This window comes from Rhinolophus sinicus, linkage group LG01 (assembly GCF_036562045.2).
Source record: "Rhinolophus sinicus isolate RSC01 linkage group LG01, ASM3656204v1, whole genome shotgun sequence".
Classification (NCBI taxonomy): domain Eukaryota; kingdom Metazoa; phylum Chordata; class Mammalia; order Chiroptera; family Rhinolophidae; genus Rhinolophus; species Rhinolophus sinicus.
The window spans coordinates 18,015,032-18,034,524 of NC_133751.1; positions in this window are offsets into that span (position 1 = coordinate 18,015,032).

Here is a 19,493-nt window from a genome sequence, read left to right on the forward strand (position 1 = left end):
TCCAGTTGTTTTGAAATTAGGAAATAAGTCTAAAGGGAAGAATTTCTGTGTGTGCTGATATTGAAATTGTGGGTTATACCCTAGCAAATTGCGTACTTTGAAATCAAACAAGTTTCCTTTATTACATAGTCTAGTTTCAAAACTTTTAACAGGAGCCCACCTGTATTGGCCCTGTTGCAGAAACTCCTTAGCCAGAGGGAATATCATACCTTTATAATATTTCTCCATGAAACTCAAAATACCTCAAAGGTATTTTTAAAAATCCTTAAAATCTGAGGTGAAGCCGAAAGGACTCAAAAGATTGTCTGCCCACAGATCACCCTTGAGTTAAGCATGTAGATATTTTCTGACATCCCCAATGTCAGGAAACTTGACAAGAGAATGGCGAAAATTGTAGCCATAATACTAATCACAGCTGGACTCTTGACCTTGCCTGAGATCTCTTAAAGATATTCCAAATGTATGCTCCGAAGATGTTCATGGGGTCTAGAATTAATATATATAAACCAAAAGGGAAAAAAAAAAAAAAGAAAGAAAGAAAAAGCAACTCTTTGAAAGAATAAAACAAGCCTTGATAAACACGTAGGCCTTGTGGTGCCACCGGCACTTCTCCTGAAGCAGTAGTACCCACTTCTGGTTCTGATTGACTAAGATGCTAGAGTAGTAAACTTCCGCCTGTGTCAGGTAAGAGATACAAAGTTATCTTACATTGTTAGTTATTATTGAACCTAGCATTACAATAATAAAGGGAAAAGTTCAGAAATAATATGCATAGCTTTAGAGAATCAGAGTTTTGAAATATAGAAAGACAATGTGGAAACATCAGAGGTACGAGAAATCATCAAACCTTTTTGTGATAACAATGAAAGGTTCAGGGTCTACAGGCTTTTATATCTCTGCAAAGGCAATGTTGGAGTTGTCAAAAGACATAAAAATGTATCCCCACATTCCGTGGCTTACAAACCCACCATTTATTTGCTAACGATTCTGCACTATGGGCTGGGTTCGGGTAAAGCTATATTCTGCTGGTCTTCGCTTGAGTCAACCTGTGGTTACAGTCATCTTGAAGAACGACTCAGATTTGAAATCCCTGTTAACATACTGGTATGTCGGCTGCCTCTACCGGAAAGCCTGGGTACTTCTACATCCTCCTCCTCTCTTGTCCTCTCCCCCAGGGAAGACAACACTCTTCACAAGTAAAGCACAAGTCCAAGAAGGTGAAGGAGAAACTGCCAGGATCTTAAAATGCAGGTCCAGTACTGGCACAGTGTTGCTCTCACTGCTGGACAAACTCATCACAAGGTTAGAGAAGATTCAAAGGAAAGGGAAAGAAACGATTTTTCTATGGCTAGAGGGGTGAGAAGGAAGCAAATATGTTGTTGATATTTTGAATTGCCAATTATTCAGCTTCCATAAAAAAGCAACAAAAACAAACAAAAACACATGAATTTGCATGTGAGAGCAAGGTACACATTTAGTGGAAGTTGAATGTGTACCTTGCTCTCACATGCAAACTCATGTTTTCCCAAGATTCCCAAAGTTTCATCTCATTATAACATGGACTCTGGCTTGAAGTTCAGGGTCTCATCATCTAAATTAGGTCCAGATGAGGATGAAACCCTTGGGTGTGGCTTCCTACTGAAATGTTTTAGATTCAAATACCTGTAAAGTAACAAATATGGTTCTCAACTCCTCTGTCATTTCCCATTAGAGACCCAACATACACTTGTGAGTAAAGCACAGGACAGTCAAAGCAGACATTCCCATTGAAAAGGGGAAGGGAGAAATGAGAGGCACATAACTTATAGGAACTGGTACATACGTGTAGTTACTCTGAAACCCGAGTAGGTATATCTCACCACTTCCTTTGTTCCAGGGACAAGGAATGTATCCTTCCCTCTGCTGGGTAAGCAGGGGAAAAAAGTTTTCCAGAAGACCAACCGGGTTTGTAGCTGGGGTTAGTTTAACAGCTCTAATAGGGAATTGGGATGTAACCACTAAGAGTCGAAGGAGACATTTTTTGCTTCTCAGTGTAGGCCCTGACTTCCTCTGCTGTCACTAGGCTCAGATCTTTATCTTATCAATATTGAAGTTTGGTGAAGGTTTATTTCCATCTATAGTTAGATTTACTTCCCCTCAGACTTACACTACTTTGAAGATAGAATCGGGCATCTTTTCCTGGGATGGGTTGGGGGGTGGGGGTTTCCAGGACCACCATTGAGCCTAACAAGTACTAAGAATCACCAATCTTTGAGTCCATTGGGCTTTGATTCTGTGACATCAATACTACTATATCATCTAGAGACTACTACACTTTCAGATAGCAATTTTGTGAGTTCTTTGGGTCACCTGACTGAGATTTTGAGACTGCCTAAGCTGGAGATGATGAAACTTCACCCCTGGAAAGCTGTTGCAGTCAGGAAACTGAGAAACAAAACTTAGGACCATAGAGCCCATCCCTGCGAGATTATGAGATGGTAAATTCTCAATATGCTTTCCCCACTGCCTCTCATTTTATTTTTCTTAACCATACTATGTAAGTGCTTATTGAAAAACATGCCATTTTTGTGAATTTCTCCTCCAAAATCAAAGTCAGTGCTCTAGCACACAGGTTTACCTAAAATTTTAAGGTTTCTCTTTACCTGAATAAAGACTGTCTTCCTCTGGCAAGCTTTTTCTACTACCTGCCCTGCCTGATACTTCAGCAACTGTCACCAGGTATAAAAAATGTCCTCCATAGCTTGCTTCCTTAGAGTGTTGCAGCATCTCAAAGTTTAGTAATTTGATCGTGTTGAGTTGATAACACTTTGATAGCTTTAAATAATACTGTCTCCATTTATCCAGGATACTGTACCAATATTATAAACTAGGTGACTAATAAACGACAGAAATTTATTCTACTAGTTCTGAAGGCCGGGTAGTCCATCATCAAGGCATTAGCATATTCAGTGTCTGATAAAGACCTGCTGCCTGATTATGGATGAACTTCTTCTCACTGTGCCCTCACATGGAGAAAGTAGCAAGGGAGGTCTTCAGAGCCTCTTTTATAAGGGCTCCCTAGCATGACCTGATCACGTCCCAATGGTGCCACCTCCAAATACCATCACATCAGGGAATAGGTTTCAACATAAGCATTTGGGGGGACAACAACATTCAGTCTATAGGAAATAATCTTTTGATTTATTTAGTGATTTCTTGTTTCATTTTATTATTTTCTTTTTTAATAAGAATGGAGTTTTCTCACATCCTTCTATGTCATAACCAGAAATTGAACACAATTGAACTCCATTCCATTTTGTGTGTATGTGTGTGTGTGTGTGTGTATGTGTATGTGCGCACGTGCGTGAGCATGGAGGTCTGTGTATTTGTTTAACTATAGAAATTTTTTGTTTCTCTCCAAATCTTCCTTGTTCACCTCTTCTTCCTCATGTTAAAATTCCTTACTTTCTTATTAAACAAACTTAAATTCTATATCTGACTCTTCAGGTTTATATCTAACCTACCTTGGCTTGTTTTCTCAATGTTTTTTCAGTGGTATGTAGTTGTGAGTTCATATTTCTTGAAACTATTACTATGGCTTTCATTTGAGAATACTTTTTAAAATTAATTTTTCCTATGAGCATTTGCACTGGATTCTGCCAGGGTTCTGATAGCACAAACAACAATGGATCTTCATATGCTAAGTCATTTTTGGTTTTGTTTTTGCTTTTTTGTTTTGACACCATACAGGCCTGTGGACTTAGGCTTCACTTTGAGTGCAACCCAAATTCAAGGATAGGAATTGGAGACAGGATTTCTGAGGAGAACCTTTTTAGTTTTTCTTTTCTCTTTCTTTTTATTTTTTATTTTTATTTTTTTTCCTGTTCAAAGCATACAAATAATTTTCTGTTGGTTATGTTTGTTTATTTGCTGGTGTGTTTTGGCCTTTTAGTCCCCTAGTTACCCATTGATGTTGCTTTCCTCCATGGGTGTTTTTGTCTTTTAAATTCATTGATCCATCCTTCCAACTTTTACTACTTTAGTGTACCCCCAACCCTCAGCAATAATGTTTCTTTGCTTTGCTTTGCTTTTTTCTAGTGTCTGATTAGTTCTTTTGTTCTCTCTTAAGCCTTACACATGCTTAAAAAATATGTCCCCTCAACAATTAATACAGCCTTTGTACGTGTACTTACTTTACTAGGAGATGTTTCTCTGCAAATCTCATGTGGTATATTGTTAAAAATGAAAAAAAAAAAAATCATGGTTTTGAAAACATACAAAACTACATTTTAATATGTATCTTGTTAGTAAACAAATATCATTCTGCATTAAAAAAGGATATGTCCCCAATCACATAAAATGTCATCCTTGCTCCTTATTATTGTATTTATGAAACCCATTTTGCTATCCCACCCATATAAAATATTCCCATAATTTATATTTTCAGCCTTATTTGTAATATTTTTAATCAGTTTATTCCATCGCAATAAACTACACACCTCTCATCAAACATATTTTAATGTATCTTAATTATGTCTTGATGCACACAAATACAATTATTAAATTCTATTATTTTCTTGACTCTAGATGACAAAATTCATTTTGATAGTTCTGTATACTTTCATAGATGTGATTGCATGCCTTTTATATTTTTTACTATAATTAATAAACATGTAATACACATTTAAGTGATTTGACAATTTGAGCTTGGCAAGATATAAACTGGAAAATATTTTATTTTAAAATTCAAACATATTCAAATATGCCCTGTTTTCCCTATCTCCATTGTTAATACTATCTAGTCCAATCAACCATAATTGTTTTCAAGGATGATTTCAATAGCATCTAACAGGTTTCTCTGCTTTTTTGCCCATGACCCTATAATATGTTCTCCTCATAGAAACCAAAATTAGTGTTTATCAGCAAGAAGCAGAGTATGCTACTTCCCATCACCACCCCCATTCTGCCGTGGCTTTTCAAAGTTATAGCCAAGAGGCTATGAGACTCTACGGAATACCTGTACATGTCATCTCTCTGGTAGTCTCTCTATTTCTCTCTCTCTTACTTTTCCTCCTGTAGCTACTGTTCTCTCCTTCATATGTATCAGGCACTCCTGTTATAGGACATTTACTCTAGCTGGTCATTCTTCCTGGAAAGCCCTTGCATTAGATCTCTGGCCAATCGTCTAACCTTCTTCATACCTTTGCTCAAATTTTTTCTCCACAGACGTGAGGTTTGCCTTATTTACCCTGTTTATATTCTCACCTGTTTCTGTTCTATTTGGAACTTCTAATGCCCATTACCTTGCTCTAATTCTTTTATTGATTTCATGGTTAAGTAAGTCACACATTTTGGGTCATGAATAGATATTCTAGGAATGTATCTGCCTTTCAAATTAAGATTGGCTGTGAGTTTATTTTTCACAGCCAACACATTCCAAGAGGCCTCTTTGCTTTATTAATATGTGACCTTCCTCAGAAAGGTAACTTTTCCTCTGTGAACATCATATCAATTTCTGTTAACATGACACAAAACAAATAGACAAATTGGAAAAGTATATTAAATGTGAATTATTGTGAAATTAATTTTATGTTTGAAAACTTGGAAAACAATCAAGTTATAAGCAATCCAAGAGCATTTTTTTTTCTCTTTCATCAAGTAAATTGAAGGACCATGAAATAGATAAGTCTCATTTGTCATTAGGAAATGAACTATAAAATGGTAAATTTGATATGGTAGTTTTTCTCACTGTCCTGTCACTTTTCATTTGGTTAGCAATTTGGGGGATTCTTTAAAATTTCTCTTGATATGCAAAACAGAAGAATTGCAGTCACTGTGGCATTTTTGTTTAGAGTTTAGCTTGTTTTTATTATCCATCAAAGACACAAGGAGACATGAAGGCAGAGATTACAAAACCTGCTTTTTCCCCAAGGCATTTGCTTTCCCAATCAGTTTGTTTTTCAGTTCAATGGAGTGTTTTACTTTTTAATGGTTCAATTCACTGTTGCTTCAAAGGACACAATATATCAAAGCAGGAAGAATGTTTTGTTATTTTTCCCATCTAGAGTTGATGGAAAGGGCCAAGGTTTTAGTTTCTATAATACTTAACATAATCTTATATACATTGCTGTTTAATAAACCACATGGAAATTACATTGTTCAGATTTTCTTTTTTGTCTATAATAATTACATGCGTGCTTCAAAGACTGAATAAAGCAGAAAACTTTCTACATAATAATACAATAGGAAATGTAGCATTTATATCATTGTTTTGGAGGTGTACCCAATTTTTAAATCAGCATGTATAGAGTACATAAATTGAGGAGAAAAAAAAAAAAGATTGCAGTGTTAGCTGGGAAAGAAATATGTTTTTTGTTTGTTTGTTTGTTTTGGTTTTAATAAAAAGGGTGATGGATTGAATTGTGTCCCCCAAAGAAATACCTTGAAGTCCTCATCACCAGTCTTGGTGAATGTGACCTTATTTGCCAGTAGGGTTTTTGCAGATGTAATCAAGTTGGGATATCATTGTTACTAGTCCATATTGATTGGTGGTTTTAAACAAGACAAGGCTGTGTGAAAACAAAGAGACACTGACACAGAGGGAACATGGCACGTGACTATCTAGACAGAGCTTGGAGTTATGTAGTAGCTGCAAGCCAAAGAATGTCCAGGATGGCCAGAAACACTAGAAGCCAACAGAAAAGCATGAAACATTTCTCCCCTAGAAGCTTTGGCCCTGCCAGTACCTTGATTTCAAATTTCTAGCCTCCAGAAGTTTGAGAAAGTTGACTTCACTTGTTTTAAGCTACTCAGTTTGTAGTACTTTGTTAAAGGCAGCCGTAGGAAACTAATACAGAAAAGGAAATGGATTTTCACGTCTCTGTGACCCATAGAGGAAAAAGTTTCTCCATTTGTATCTAGAAAATAAGAACTAAAGTGTCATTTATTTGAAGTGCACTAAATACCAAGCTTTGAATTTACATCTCATTTAATTCTCATAATTTAGTGAGCAAGACACAGCTTCATTTAATGATGAATTAAATGGGTAACTATATCACAGAGCTAATAAATGACAGAGAAAATATTTGAACATATCTTTCAAATGAAAATGCCTTCCTATACAAATCTGTTATAAGCTCTTATTCCAAAGAACACGTGGGTGACAATGGCATATTTTAACATGCCATACATGTTAAAAACATCATGGCAGAGACACATGATTTCTCTCACCTAAAATAGAGCCATTTCTTGATACTTAGTAAATTTTACTTAAATGGCACGCATTTGGCCCTATAAAAGTTTAAATGCCAAAATAAACTATAGCCAAAAAAAAAATAACCTCCTTAAGATAAGTCATCTAAAATGACACGATTAATGGTCACTGATGATGGGACTTTTAGCAACTGAAGAAAGTAGAGGTACTTCCTTTTACATGGTTTATAAATGCATTTGACTGATACATAAAGAATAACATTTAGCCAGGCTCAGCAGAATAGCAAATTTGATTTGAATTCTAAAGATCCCTTAAAAGCAGAATCAATTTGGCAAGTAAAAATGTACTACAGCACTGTCGGAATATAATTAGTGATTAAAATAACATGAAAAAAGTTGAAAAAAAAGACTTGGAACCTAGGAAATAAGAAACACTACAAAGGAGAAAATAATTCATATCAATGTGCCCCTTTTCAGTATTCTAAAAGTCTCACAAAATTTTATAAATATAACCAGGAAATTTCTAAAATGTTCCATATAGATCCTTCAAACACACACACACACACAAAAAAAAAAAAAAAAAAAAAAAAAAACTACTACATTTTTGTACCTTACCATTCATCACCAGATTGGAAGCAACTGTGTGTGTGTGTGTGTGTGTGTGTGTGTGCAGCATGTGTATGTTTGTAGCAATTATGTTTTGTCAATCTGCTCTTTATGTTTTTGCCCTTCAACTATCCAATAAGTATATATTGAGAATGTAATATAGAACCAAAGTAGGAGCAGTGGTAGTAATACAAATATGAAACTTGATTTCTCCTTACAAAATTCTGACCATTCAACTAAGAATTACATTTAGGGTTTCCTAAGTCTTTCCAAGATTCAGCAATGTAATGTTCAGCATGGCAAAAGAAAGTGACTAATGACCTGAGATGTTTAAAAGAGGAATTACTGAATACATATGAATTATTTATATGAGTTTATAAATTTTAGAAAACCCAGAGACAAGAATGACCAGAAAATATACTAGGTACAAAAAAAACCATTTTATGATTAATAGATTTGTGATATAAAGATAGCACAGTCCCTTTGACAAAATAATTTGTTTAATAAATTTATGTTTGTGTTTGAGAAGACTATTCTGTATCCACAGAGGACATAACTATTGTGAAAACTCTCCACTACTATTGAAATGGGTAACGCCATTTACCCTACAGACATAAAGTATTTGAAATCTGCAGAGAATGACATTAACATCATGATTAAGTCAAGAAGTATTCAAGGAAGAATTCAGTAATAGATTACTTCACTATTTTAAATGATGTTTCCAAGTTAAAATTAAATCCACTTCCCAAATATCAAATAACTTGCACATGTGATTGCAGAATGCCTCTTTGTAATATACTAGTATTAGTATTAATAATTGAGAAGTGCTTCATAGATCGCCAAAATATAAAGTGGAAAATGATTGATTCACAGAAGGCAGGACACAGCAAATTATTTAAATTATGGCTCAATGTGATAGGTTTTTTTAACTACATATATATGATGAAATACATTGTTTAAATACTTAGAGAAAGAGGTGGTCACTAGGATTCAACAGAGATTCACTAAAATATGCACATACTTTTATCACATACTATTATAAAATGGTTACATTTGTGCAATTTTATATTAATATCTGTGTATACATCACATATACATAGATATGAATTTACACATTAATTTTATAAGATACTTCAAAATATTTAACATGCTATAGTAAATAAAATTAAGTTCAATTAAAGTTGGATTTGGTAATAAAGTTGGTAATAGTTAAATATTATATAGAAAAATATAAACTTGAACTATATCTATCTTACTTAGCCACACTCACAAATGTGAACTCACAGAATTCTTATTCATAAATTTGAAAATAAAAAGAGAAAAATATTAAATGATAAAAGAATAAAATTAAAAATAAATGAATATATAAAAACCTCCAAAAATTTGTGTAGTGAATCCAAACAATTAAAATGAATTGGTGCAAAATTCTTTATTTGAGGAAAAATACCTCCAGTTAATTATGTAGGTTTATCTTGATAGTATTTCATATGATAAGTTTAGAGAATACATTTTGATATCATGATATGTGCTAATTTAATACAGCTTTAAGAATGAAAACTGATAAGGCTACAAAGAAAAGTGAAATCAAACTGTAAAAAAGAAATAGTGTCATTTCAGAAATATTAGATACATTCTTCCATTCTAATTCATACCTATTTTCCATAGCTGAAAATTTTGTTCAATTTTAGGTGTTGATTTTAATGGATACAATATTAAGCCAGAGTATGCTCAGGAAGAAAATAAGCAGGGTTTTGAGGTATAAATGCAATAACAAAAAAATACAGTTAGTAACGTGGAAAATATTTTCAAATGCTTGAAGACGTTAATTTTCATGTACTGAAAGATTTCCTGGTATAGCTCAAGGATTCAGAACTAATACTAATTGGTAGGTTTTTGCTGAAAATTAAAATGTACTTCAGTAATATAAAGTTTGTAACTGTTCAATAATGAGTCGGTTAAACATTATTTGTGAAACATTGTGGAAGACATCCATGTGGTCTTTTGACCAGTGCCCTTCTCTTCTTGGAATGATTCTTCACTTTGCTCCAAACACATGGTGCAAATGGGTTGTACCACTTCCCTGTCTGCACAAATTGACCTAATCTCTGCTACTGTTCGCTTACCGAACCTATCACAATTCAGGGTTCCTGTGTGGGTTTTAAATTATACAAGCCAACAGATTTATTTCCACTGGAATAGTTTATTATGAATAACAATATCATCCAATCCTTCTGTGATGGTAGGAATGAAATGGTTCATCTTGATACCTGTTGGTGCTTATATTCACCAACACATCTAGGAGGCAAATATGCAGTAGGAAACAATGAAGTCAAATATATACAACATAGATTAGAGATAGAAACAAGCCTATAGAAGCCAACATGTCTTTAAGTCCAGCTCTTTACTGCACATTATATGACTTAGTGTTTAAGTCCTTTATTTAATTTTTTTGACTACACCTTTTAACATTTCACTAAGGTTTCCTTTGTCACTAAATTGTGGCTTTTCTGGTTGTTGTTGTTTTTCTGTGTTTTCCTTCCAAAGCGTATTGTCTAAAATATTTGTCCATCAGGGAAGGACTGGAGTAATATTTCTCAGCCACAATATGGCAAATGCAAGGATGATATAGGAGAGGGAATTGAACATCCAAAGAACATACTAATTTGTAACAAAACTTTCATCTTGTAAATTCCATTTATGATTAAATCCCAGCAAGTAACTCTCTTTAAAAAACCACAATCCTATTTCTTAGCATGGCTGCGATTTTCAGTTCATTTTTTTCTATACATTTAATTATATATATATAACAAATTTATATAAAACAAACATATATATATATATATATATATATATATATATAATTTTAAGAAATACGCAATCCAGACTCTACTTGCTTCTAACATATGGACATGATATTCAGCATCAGAGCTGCAGTTGATCTCAATCTGCTCCAAGGTCTCCAGGCATTTCTAACAGTCTAAACAGGTAACTTGTAAGTGTAGACATTTTGGCAACCAAGCTCAAAATAGTTGACACCCAATGACAAGGTCACCCCCCACTTGGTATTTTAAGAAGGGAAAGCCGCAGTGGGGAAGGGTCTGCTGGGCATAGACTCACACTGTGCCCAGCAGTGCATAGGGCCTAGCTCCTGTCCACAGGAGATGGAACAGGCAGGGGCCCTCCATCTGCTCACCCTTTTGCCCTTGAGATCTGACAATACGTAAAGTTTAGAGAGAAAGATTTAATGACTTTTAAAGGATGATTATCTCTTACAAATCATCTAACCCAACCTCATTCCCAGTGCAGAAATTCTCTTTTCACCAAACCCGTTGCTCCTTTTCTTATGTGTCCCCTTTCTTAAGTATGTCTTCACTCTGAAATACATCTTGAAACGATTCATAAGATTTTTAAAAATTGTTAGAAAACTTCATTCAGAAATTTGTATCATGTGCTTCATCGTCCATTTAATGAAATTGTTTTAGTCCTCATGCCCTCTTATGTCTTCAAGAGGAAGAAACTTAAACTAGAACAAGATGAAACTACAACCTCTAGCCTCAGGGCGTTTCTCTTCTGTCCTGGACATCTAAGAACATAAAACACCTGATCTTAATTTTTCTTTATTCAAGTCATAATGGCAATGTGAGTAGCAACTGATGAATCTGACAACTCTTGGCTCAGTCTCTGTCATAATTTGGAAAAGCATTCCAGGAAATTTGAATATTCTGACTGGTTGTGTCATCATCTCCAATGACAAAAATATACTTCAATTGAAGTGATGGCACCATATAAAGAAAATCACTTTTCTGCTCAGATGCTACCTCCTCTAAGGAGTTTTTCATAAACTATAATGTAGCACTCCCAAATGTCTCCTTTTTCTTACTTTATTTTTTTCTTAACATCTATGAACCAGCTGACATAGCATATAATTGTCATTGTCTGTCTCCCTCACTACATATAAGCTCCATTGGAGCAGAAACTTGTTCAGTTTCAGTCACCTCTTTGTCATCAGTGTTAGAACAAAGTCTGATATGTAAAAGGCATCAGTAAACATTGTCAGATGAAAGCACCTTAAGTTTTCTTCTTTTTCTGTTTTGAAAAAAAAAAAAAATCCTGGAAATCTAAAATATTACTGCAGTTTCAAATGGTTTGCCTAAGATTGAAATGACTGAACTTGGAAAGGATAGTTTTGAACAACTAGAGAAAGAGTCCTGTATTGTCTTATGAAAATAAAAAGTGAAATAAGTTAGACAGAAAAAGTGGAGAATCATATGATTTCACTGATATGTGGGATGTAAAACTGAAAGCAAAAAAGGAACAAGACAAACAAACAAAGAAACAAAAACTCATAGATAATAATTTAGTGGTTACCTGAGGGTAAGGGGGGAGGGCGTGATAGATGAGGGTAAACTGAATCAAATATGTGGTGATGGAAGTAGAACTGACTGGGTGGTGAACACACAATGTGATATATAGATGATGTATTACAGTATTGTACACCTGAAACCTATGTAACTTTACTAACCATTGTCTCCCCAATAAACTTTAATTTAAAAAAGACACCTCAATATTTTCTCACTGTGTTAGTAAAATGCATTCATATTTAGTGCTTGGACATTTTATTTCTACCTAAGGAAATAAGGCCAGTGGTAATTGATTATGACTGGTTAAAAATCAACCTTTTCCAATGCATGTCACTTTGTGATAAACTCCATCAGAAGTATATTACTAGTTGGCTAGGGCTGCCATAACCGATTACCATAGACTGTATGGCTTAAACAACAGATAATCATTTCTCACAGTTCTGGAAGCTGAAAGTCCAAGGCTAAGGTTCTGGCAGGCTTGGTTTCCTCTTGCGGCCTCTCTATTTGGCTTGTGGATGGCTGCCTTCTCACGTGGTCTTTTCTTTTTGCATCCCAGGTATTTCTTCCACTTCTTATGAGGGAGGACACCAGTCATTTGGGACTAAGGCCCTACATTTATTGCCTCATTTAACCTTAATTACCTTTTAAGGTCCAGTCTCCAGATATAGTCACACTGTGGGTAGAGCTTCACCATATGAGCTTGAGGGAATACAATTCAGCCCATAGCAGTCTGTTTTCTGGAAATATAAAGCATTGTAAGCACATTTTGGCATGGAATAATAACTTTTTTTTTCAAATAGAAAATTTGTATGGAATATTTAAATTGCATGAAAGAAGTTTTTAAAAAGTGAAATATAGAAAATATTTTGTTTGAAATACTAGTTTTTTTCTGAATATGCAATAACATTAAGACATTTATGCTTCATAAAAACCTAGAATGATGGGGTTTTGAGGGCTTCCGCTGCTGAACATGTGGACGGTGTTTGGTGACTGGCATACTTGAAGAGGGCAGAGAAGCTCCATATCATTTTCCCATACCTTGCTTTGTGCATCTCCTCCAACTTGCTGTTCCTGTGTTATATTCTTTTACAGTAAACCAGTGATCTAGTAAGTAAAATGTTTCTCTGAGTTCTGAGAGCCACTGTAGCACAGTAACTGAATCTAAGGAGGAAATCATTGGAACCTCCAATCTATAGCTTGTGGGTGAGAAGCAACAAGTGACAACTTGGACTTACTACTGGTATCTGAAGTGCGGATGGAGCTGGGCATCCCCCCCACTTGTAGAAGTTTTGTAGAACTGAGCTCTTAACCTCCTGGATACGATGCTATCTTTGAAAAGATAGTGTCAGAATTGAGTTAAATTGTTGGACACCCAGCTAGTGTTGGAGAATTGGTTGTTGTTGAATGGGAGGGAATAGGAGGGGTGGGGACAGCAAGAGAAACAAAGACAAAGTAGGAAAAGAAAAGCAGCACAAAGTGCAAGAATTTCAGAGAGGTATATAAACATGGAAGCATAGGAGAGAAACACATGGGAAAAAGAGAAAGGTAAGGACTAAGTGTTCCATGTTAACTTTATGTGTTTCTGTATTATTTGACTTTTTATCATGAGCACATTGAAAATTAGTTGAATATTACAATTATGCAATTTCCTGAGTCCTGAGTATTTTGCTGTCCAACTGTCCAACATGGTCCAGTCTGTGCAGCAAGGGAAAGATAGGTGAAGTCTACTGTTAGGGCCTAATGACGGGAGCCATGGAGAACCTCCAACTAACTCTTCAGGTTCTGTTTCCTTACTCACCAAATGACATTCCAATTAGAAGTTGTCTAACTATGAACATTGACTGGAGAGAGAATGAAAGTGATTATATGATTCTCTTGACAATTACATTAGTCCTTGTAAATTGGCATTGTTCTTTTTTACAACTCTGTTTCCTGTAAGATTGCTTACAAAGATTATTCATGTAAAGATGAAGAGCTTAGATTTCCAGCCTTGTAAGCTGGAGTAGGAGACCCTAGAATTCTGTGACAGAAGAGGTCCACCTGTGGCAGGTGCCTGCAGTCCTTCCGCTTTCTCTCATCTGTGTTCACATGCATTCATGCAGAATTATTCAGTAATATTAGTTCAATTGAATGAAGAGTCTTAAATACATAATATTTTAACAAACATTAGTGTATTTTTAATCTATCACTAAGATGTAAAATATAATAAAATTTAAGTGAATCAAAGTTTCACTGAAAGAAAATACAACCTAGACTATATGAAAATGTTTAAAAATATGATATTTCTTTAGAACATATGAAATACTGAAAAACTTAAAATGGCCCAAATGTCCAGCCCTAGATAACTGGTTAGGTGACTTTGTAATTCAGTTATAAAATACAATGCTTTCTAGCTACTAAAAATCATGAGGTAGAGCAACGCACTCTTGCATAGGAAATAAAACATGTATTTTTAATTAAAAAAGCAAATTTCAGAGCAATGTATATGCAGTGACATCATTTTGTACGGTGATAATGTTGAGAATGGGGGAAGGAATTACTGGGCATTGTTATTTTCTATGGCAGACATTTCTGTAATATTTGAAATTTTTGCAACTTGCGTGTATTACTTTTATAACTAAGGAGAAAAAAAAAAAAGAATTAGCCACTGTCTTCTGTGTTGAGACTATATTTTAAAATAAAGTATTTCCTTACCTAAGAGTATTTTAGTACCACTTGACAATCAAACTACACTAAAAAGAGATTTAATTTATGTAAAACATTAATGATGGTGCAGTAGGGTGAAAGATCTTCCCTTTTTGTTCAGAGTGTGGATTAAGGCCAATGAGAAGAAAGGAAAACATAGCTTTCCAATTCATCAGGCAAAGTCTCAGAGTGGAGCAGGTATCCTCAATTTTATTAAGGTTGAGCGATGGGGACATCCTTAGAAAGGGATGAGACTTGTACAGTTTGTGTTCAGTGTTGCCGTCCTCCCCTAATGTTCTTGGGCTCCTTCGACATTCTTTACTCAGTGATATAGACATTACCCCAAGAATCCAGAATCTTACACATGACGGCACTTTCCTTAGGGAACAGTCTGAGAACACTTTTTGCTAATACTTGTTCCCACGGATCCAGCAAAATCTACCCATGTTTTGACTGATTTCCACTAGTCGTGTTCTTTGTGTGGGCACTTGTTAAGTAATAAGAAAGCTCTAGGCAAATACAGATAAGTATAATAATTAACATTTATTGAGCACAAGTGTGCCAAGCACGATATTTACATCATCTCATTGGTTATCACTGTCATTATTCCCGCTTTGCAGGCGAGACAACTGATGATCAGAGGTTATTTAGCATCATACAGTTGATAAGAAGTGAGTTTAAGATTCAAACTCAGACATTTTTGTCTCAGTAACCTGAGATGTGAACCCCTAAAGCAGTGGTTATCAAACTGTGGACCATGACCAGCAGCACCTGAGAACTACTAGAAATGAGTTCTCCATCTCTACTTTATATCTACTACATAAAAAACTTTGCGGCCTAGAGAGCTATTTTTTAAAATGCCCTGTAGAAGATTTTTAAAGCACAATAATGCCCTAAATTAGAGAGCAGAGTTGTCTAATTGAACTTTCTGGGATGATGGGACTATTTTGTACAATCCACTGTGCAAAAGATAGCAACTAGCCCCATGTGGGTATTGAGCATCTGGAATGAAGCTGTGTGACAGAGAGACAACATTTTCAATTTTACTTAATTTTAATTAAAATTTAAATAGCCACATATGGTTTGTGGCTACTCTGTTGAGTGGTGCAACTATTGTAAAAAAAAAAAAAAAAAAAAAAAAAAGGGGAAAAAAAGTTATTTATTGTACTGTATTTGCCTGTCAAAATTAATTAAGTTAATGTCATGACTTGTTGTGCTGTGGTTTAGTTAGAACATTCTATATTTGAATTTATCAAATTTCCATTTGTTAATTTCTATTTTCCTAGAAATGTAAACATTTTTGTCTTATCCTTAAATCTATCTATTTATTTTCATTGTGTAAGGATTCCCCAGCTAGTTAATTAACACAATCATCACCTATTTATAATATCTTGTTATTGTTGAGAACATTTAAGTTGTCTCAGTAAATTAATTATACAGTTCAGTGGTATCAACTTAGTGACCATGTTTTACATTATATCCTCACACTTTATTCACCCTATAGCTGAAACTTTATGCCCTTTTACTGCTTTCTCCTTACTTTCCCTACTCACAAGTCCTTGGCAAGCACTGTTCTACTTTCTGTTTCTGATATGTTGGACTTCTTTTTTTTTTTTTTAGATTCTACATATAAGTGACACATGTAGTGTTTAATTTTTCTGCCTTGCTTCATTTAGCATAATGACTTCAAAATCCATCCATGTCACAAATGGCAGGATTTTCTTCTTTCTCAAGGCCTAATTTATATTCCATCATATATTTTTTATCCATTCATCTGTTGAAGGACAATTAAGTTGTTTCCATATCTTGGCTACTATGAATAATGGTGCAATGAATATGGGTGTAAAGGCATCTCTTCAGTATCATGTTTTAATTTCCTTTGGATATATACCCAGGGGAGGAATTGCTGGATCACATGCTACCTCTATTTCTAAGTTGAGGAACCCCGTAATGTTTTCCATAGTGGCTGCACTAATTTACATTCCCACCAGGAGTGCACAAGGGTTCCCTTTTCTCTTCATCTTCACCAACACTTATCATTTTGATAATCAGCATTCTTACAGGGGTGAGGCAATAACTTGGGGTTTTGATTTGCATTTCCCTGACTATTATTGATGTTGAGCACATTTTCATATACCTGCTGGCAGTTTGTATGTCTTTAGAAAATGTATATTCAGTTCCTCTGTCCATTTTGTAATTGGATATATATATATATATATATATATATATATATATATATATATATATATATATATGTGTATATATATATATTACATACATATATATATTACACATAGCTATTGAGTTGTGTATGTTATATATATATATATATATGTAATATATATATATGTGTGTGTATATATATGTGTGTGTGTATATATATATATATATGCATATATACATACATACATACATATCTGTAGCTTTTGAGTTGTGTGAGTTCTCCATATGTTTTGGATATGAACATGTTATCAGACAGATGGTTTACAAATATTTTCTCCCATTCTGTAGGGTGCCTTTTTATTTTGTTGATACTTCCCTTTACTGGGCAGAAGCTTTTTAGTTAGATGTAGTGCCACTTATTTATTTTTGTTTTTGTTGCCTTTGCTTCTGGATTCTAGTTCAAAAAATCGTTGCCAAGATGGATGTCAAGGAGCTCATCCCTATTTCTTCTTCTTGGACTTTTACTATTGCAATTCTTGTGTTCAAGCCTTTAATCCATTTTGAGTTTTTTTGTGTGCATGTCGTATAAGATAGAGGTCCAGTTTTATTCTTTTTTATGTGCCCTTCCAGTTTTCCCAACATCATTTTTCCCCATTGTATATCTTGTTTCCTTTGTCATAAATCAAATATGCAGGGTTTTATTTGGCCAAATGTGCAGGGGTTTTGTTTGGGAGCTCTCTGTTCGGTTTCACTGATCTACATTTCTGTTTTTATGGCAATACAATGCTTTTTGATTACCATAGCTTTGTAATATAGGTTGAAATAGGACGTGTGATGCCTCCAGTTTTGTTCTTCCTTCTTACAATTGCTTTGACTATTTGGCATCTTTTCTGGCTCCATACAAATTTTAGAATTGTTTGCTCTACTTCTGTGAAAACTGCCATTGGGATTGTGATAGGGATTGCATTGAATATGTGGATAATATGGACAATTTAACAATACGATTTCTTCCAATCCATGAAAACACAATATCTTTCTATTTATTTGTGTCTTCAATTTCTTTCATCAATATCTTAGTTTTCATTGCAAAGAGCTCTCACCTCCTTGGTAAATTTATTCTGAAGTATTTCATTTGTTTCAATACAATTATAAGTGGAATTGCTTTATTTATTTATCTTTCTGTTAGTTCATTATTGGTGTATACACACACAACTGATTCTTCAATATCAGTTTGTATTTTGCAACATTATTGAATTCATTAATTAGTTCTAACTGGTTTTTGGTAGAATCCTTAGGGTTCTCTATGGATAATATCATGTCGTCTACAAATACAGCGTTTTACGTCTTCCTTTCCAATTTGGATGCCATTTATTTATTTATTTACTTACTTACTTATTTTGCCTAATTGATTTGGCTAGAATTCCTATACTGTGTAATATAACGAGAGTTGGCATCCTTGTCTTGTTCATGATCTTAAGGGAAGAATTTTTAGCTTTTCACCATTGAGTTGGTGTTAGCTATGGGTTTGTCATAATGGCCAATATTATGTTGAGATCTGTTCCCTCTACAAGCAGTTTTCTAAGGGTTTTTATCTAAATTTATTGAGATGTTTATAGGATTTTCATCCTTTAATTTAATTTAAATGTATTTAATATCACTGGCCAAATGAGTTTCTAATAATGTAATTATCTATGTAGATTATAATTTCCTATAACTATATTTTGTTTTAGTGTTTTAGTTTTTTATACATTTATTGGTTAATTAACATTTAGTTATTTTATTAATTTCAGATAATTGCATTTCAATTAATACGTTATTTACATCAGATTCTTGTTTTATGACTTGCTATTTTTAATCTTTATTTTTTGTTTCTTCCCTATTATTCCATATGTTGTAGTTGTTTTTGTTCTTCTTTTCCTTTGTTAAGTATTTAAACTCATACATTTCTTTCTTTCTTTTTTTTTTTTAATTTGCAAAGTCATTTAATACTGTTACTCTTATTCTATAGTAGGTTTTTCTATATCCCATTAAGACTGATATTTAAAGTTTTAGTATGTGTATGTTCTATATATTCTTGTATTAATATGAACCATGAATGACTAATACGGTTTTCAGTGTTGTTATATAATAATGATTTTTAACTTACTTTTTTCTTATCTGGTTATATTATTGACATTTTATTTTAGTATATATAGTTATATAGCCGTTTCTTCAATATTTTTATATTTTAGGAAAATTTTTTATGAGTAATTGTATCTTTTGAGAATACATGTAATTTTCTTTTCTCCATGAACCCTTAAAATAAACATTGATTTTATCTTTTGGGGGTAATTTTATTTAATCCTTTAACTCAGTAGAGGATTTTTCTTTATGGGCACTAAGCTGCTATGGGAGGAGGACAGTTTAGTTCTCATTTAATCTGTAGAACCGATTGTATTATTCTTCTATCTCCCACCATCTCCCTTAGCTCACTCTCTTGGTCCCTTC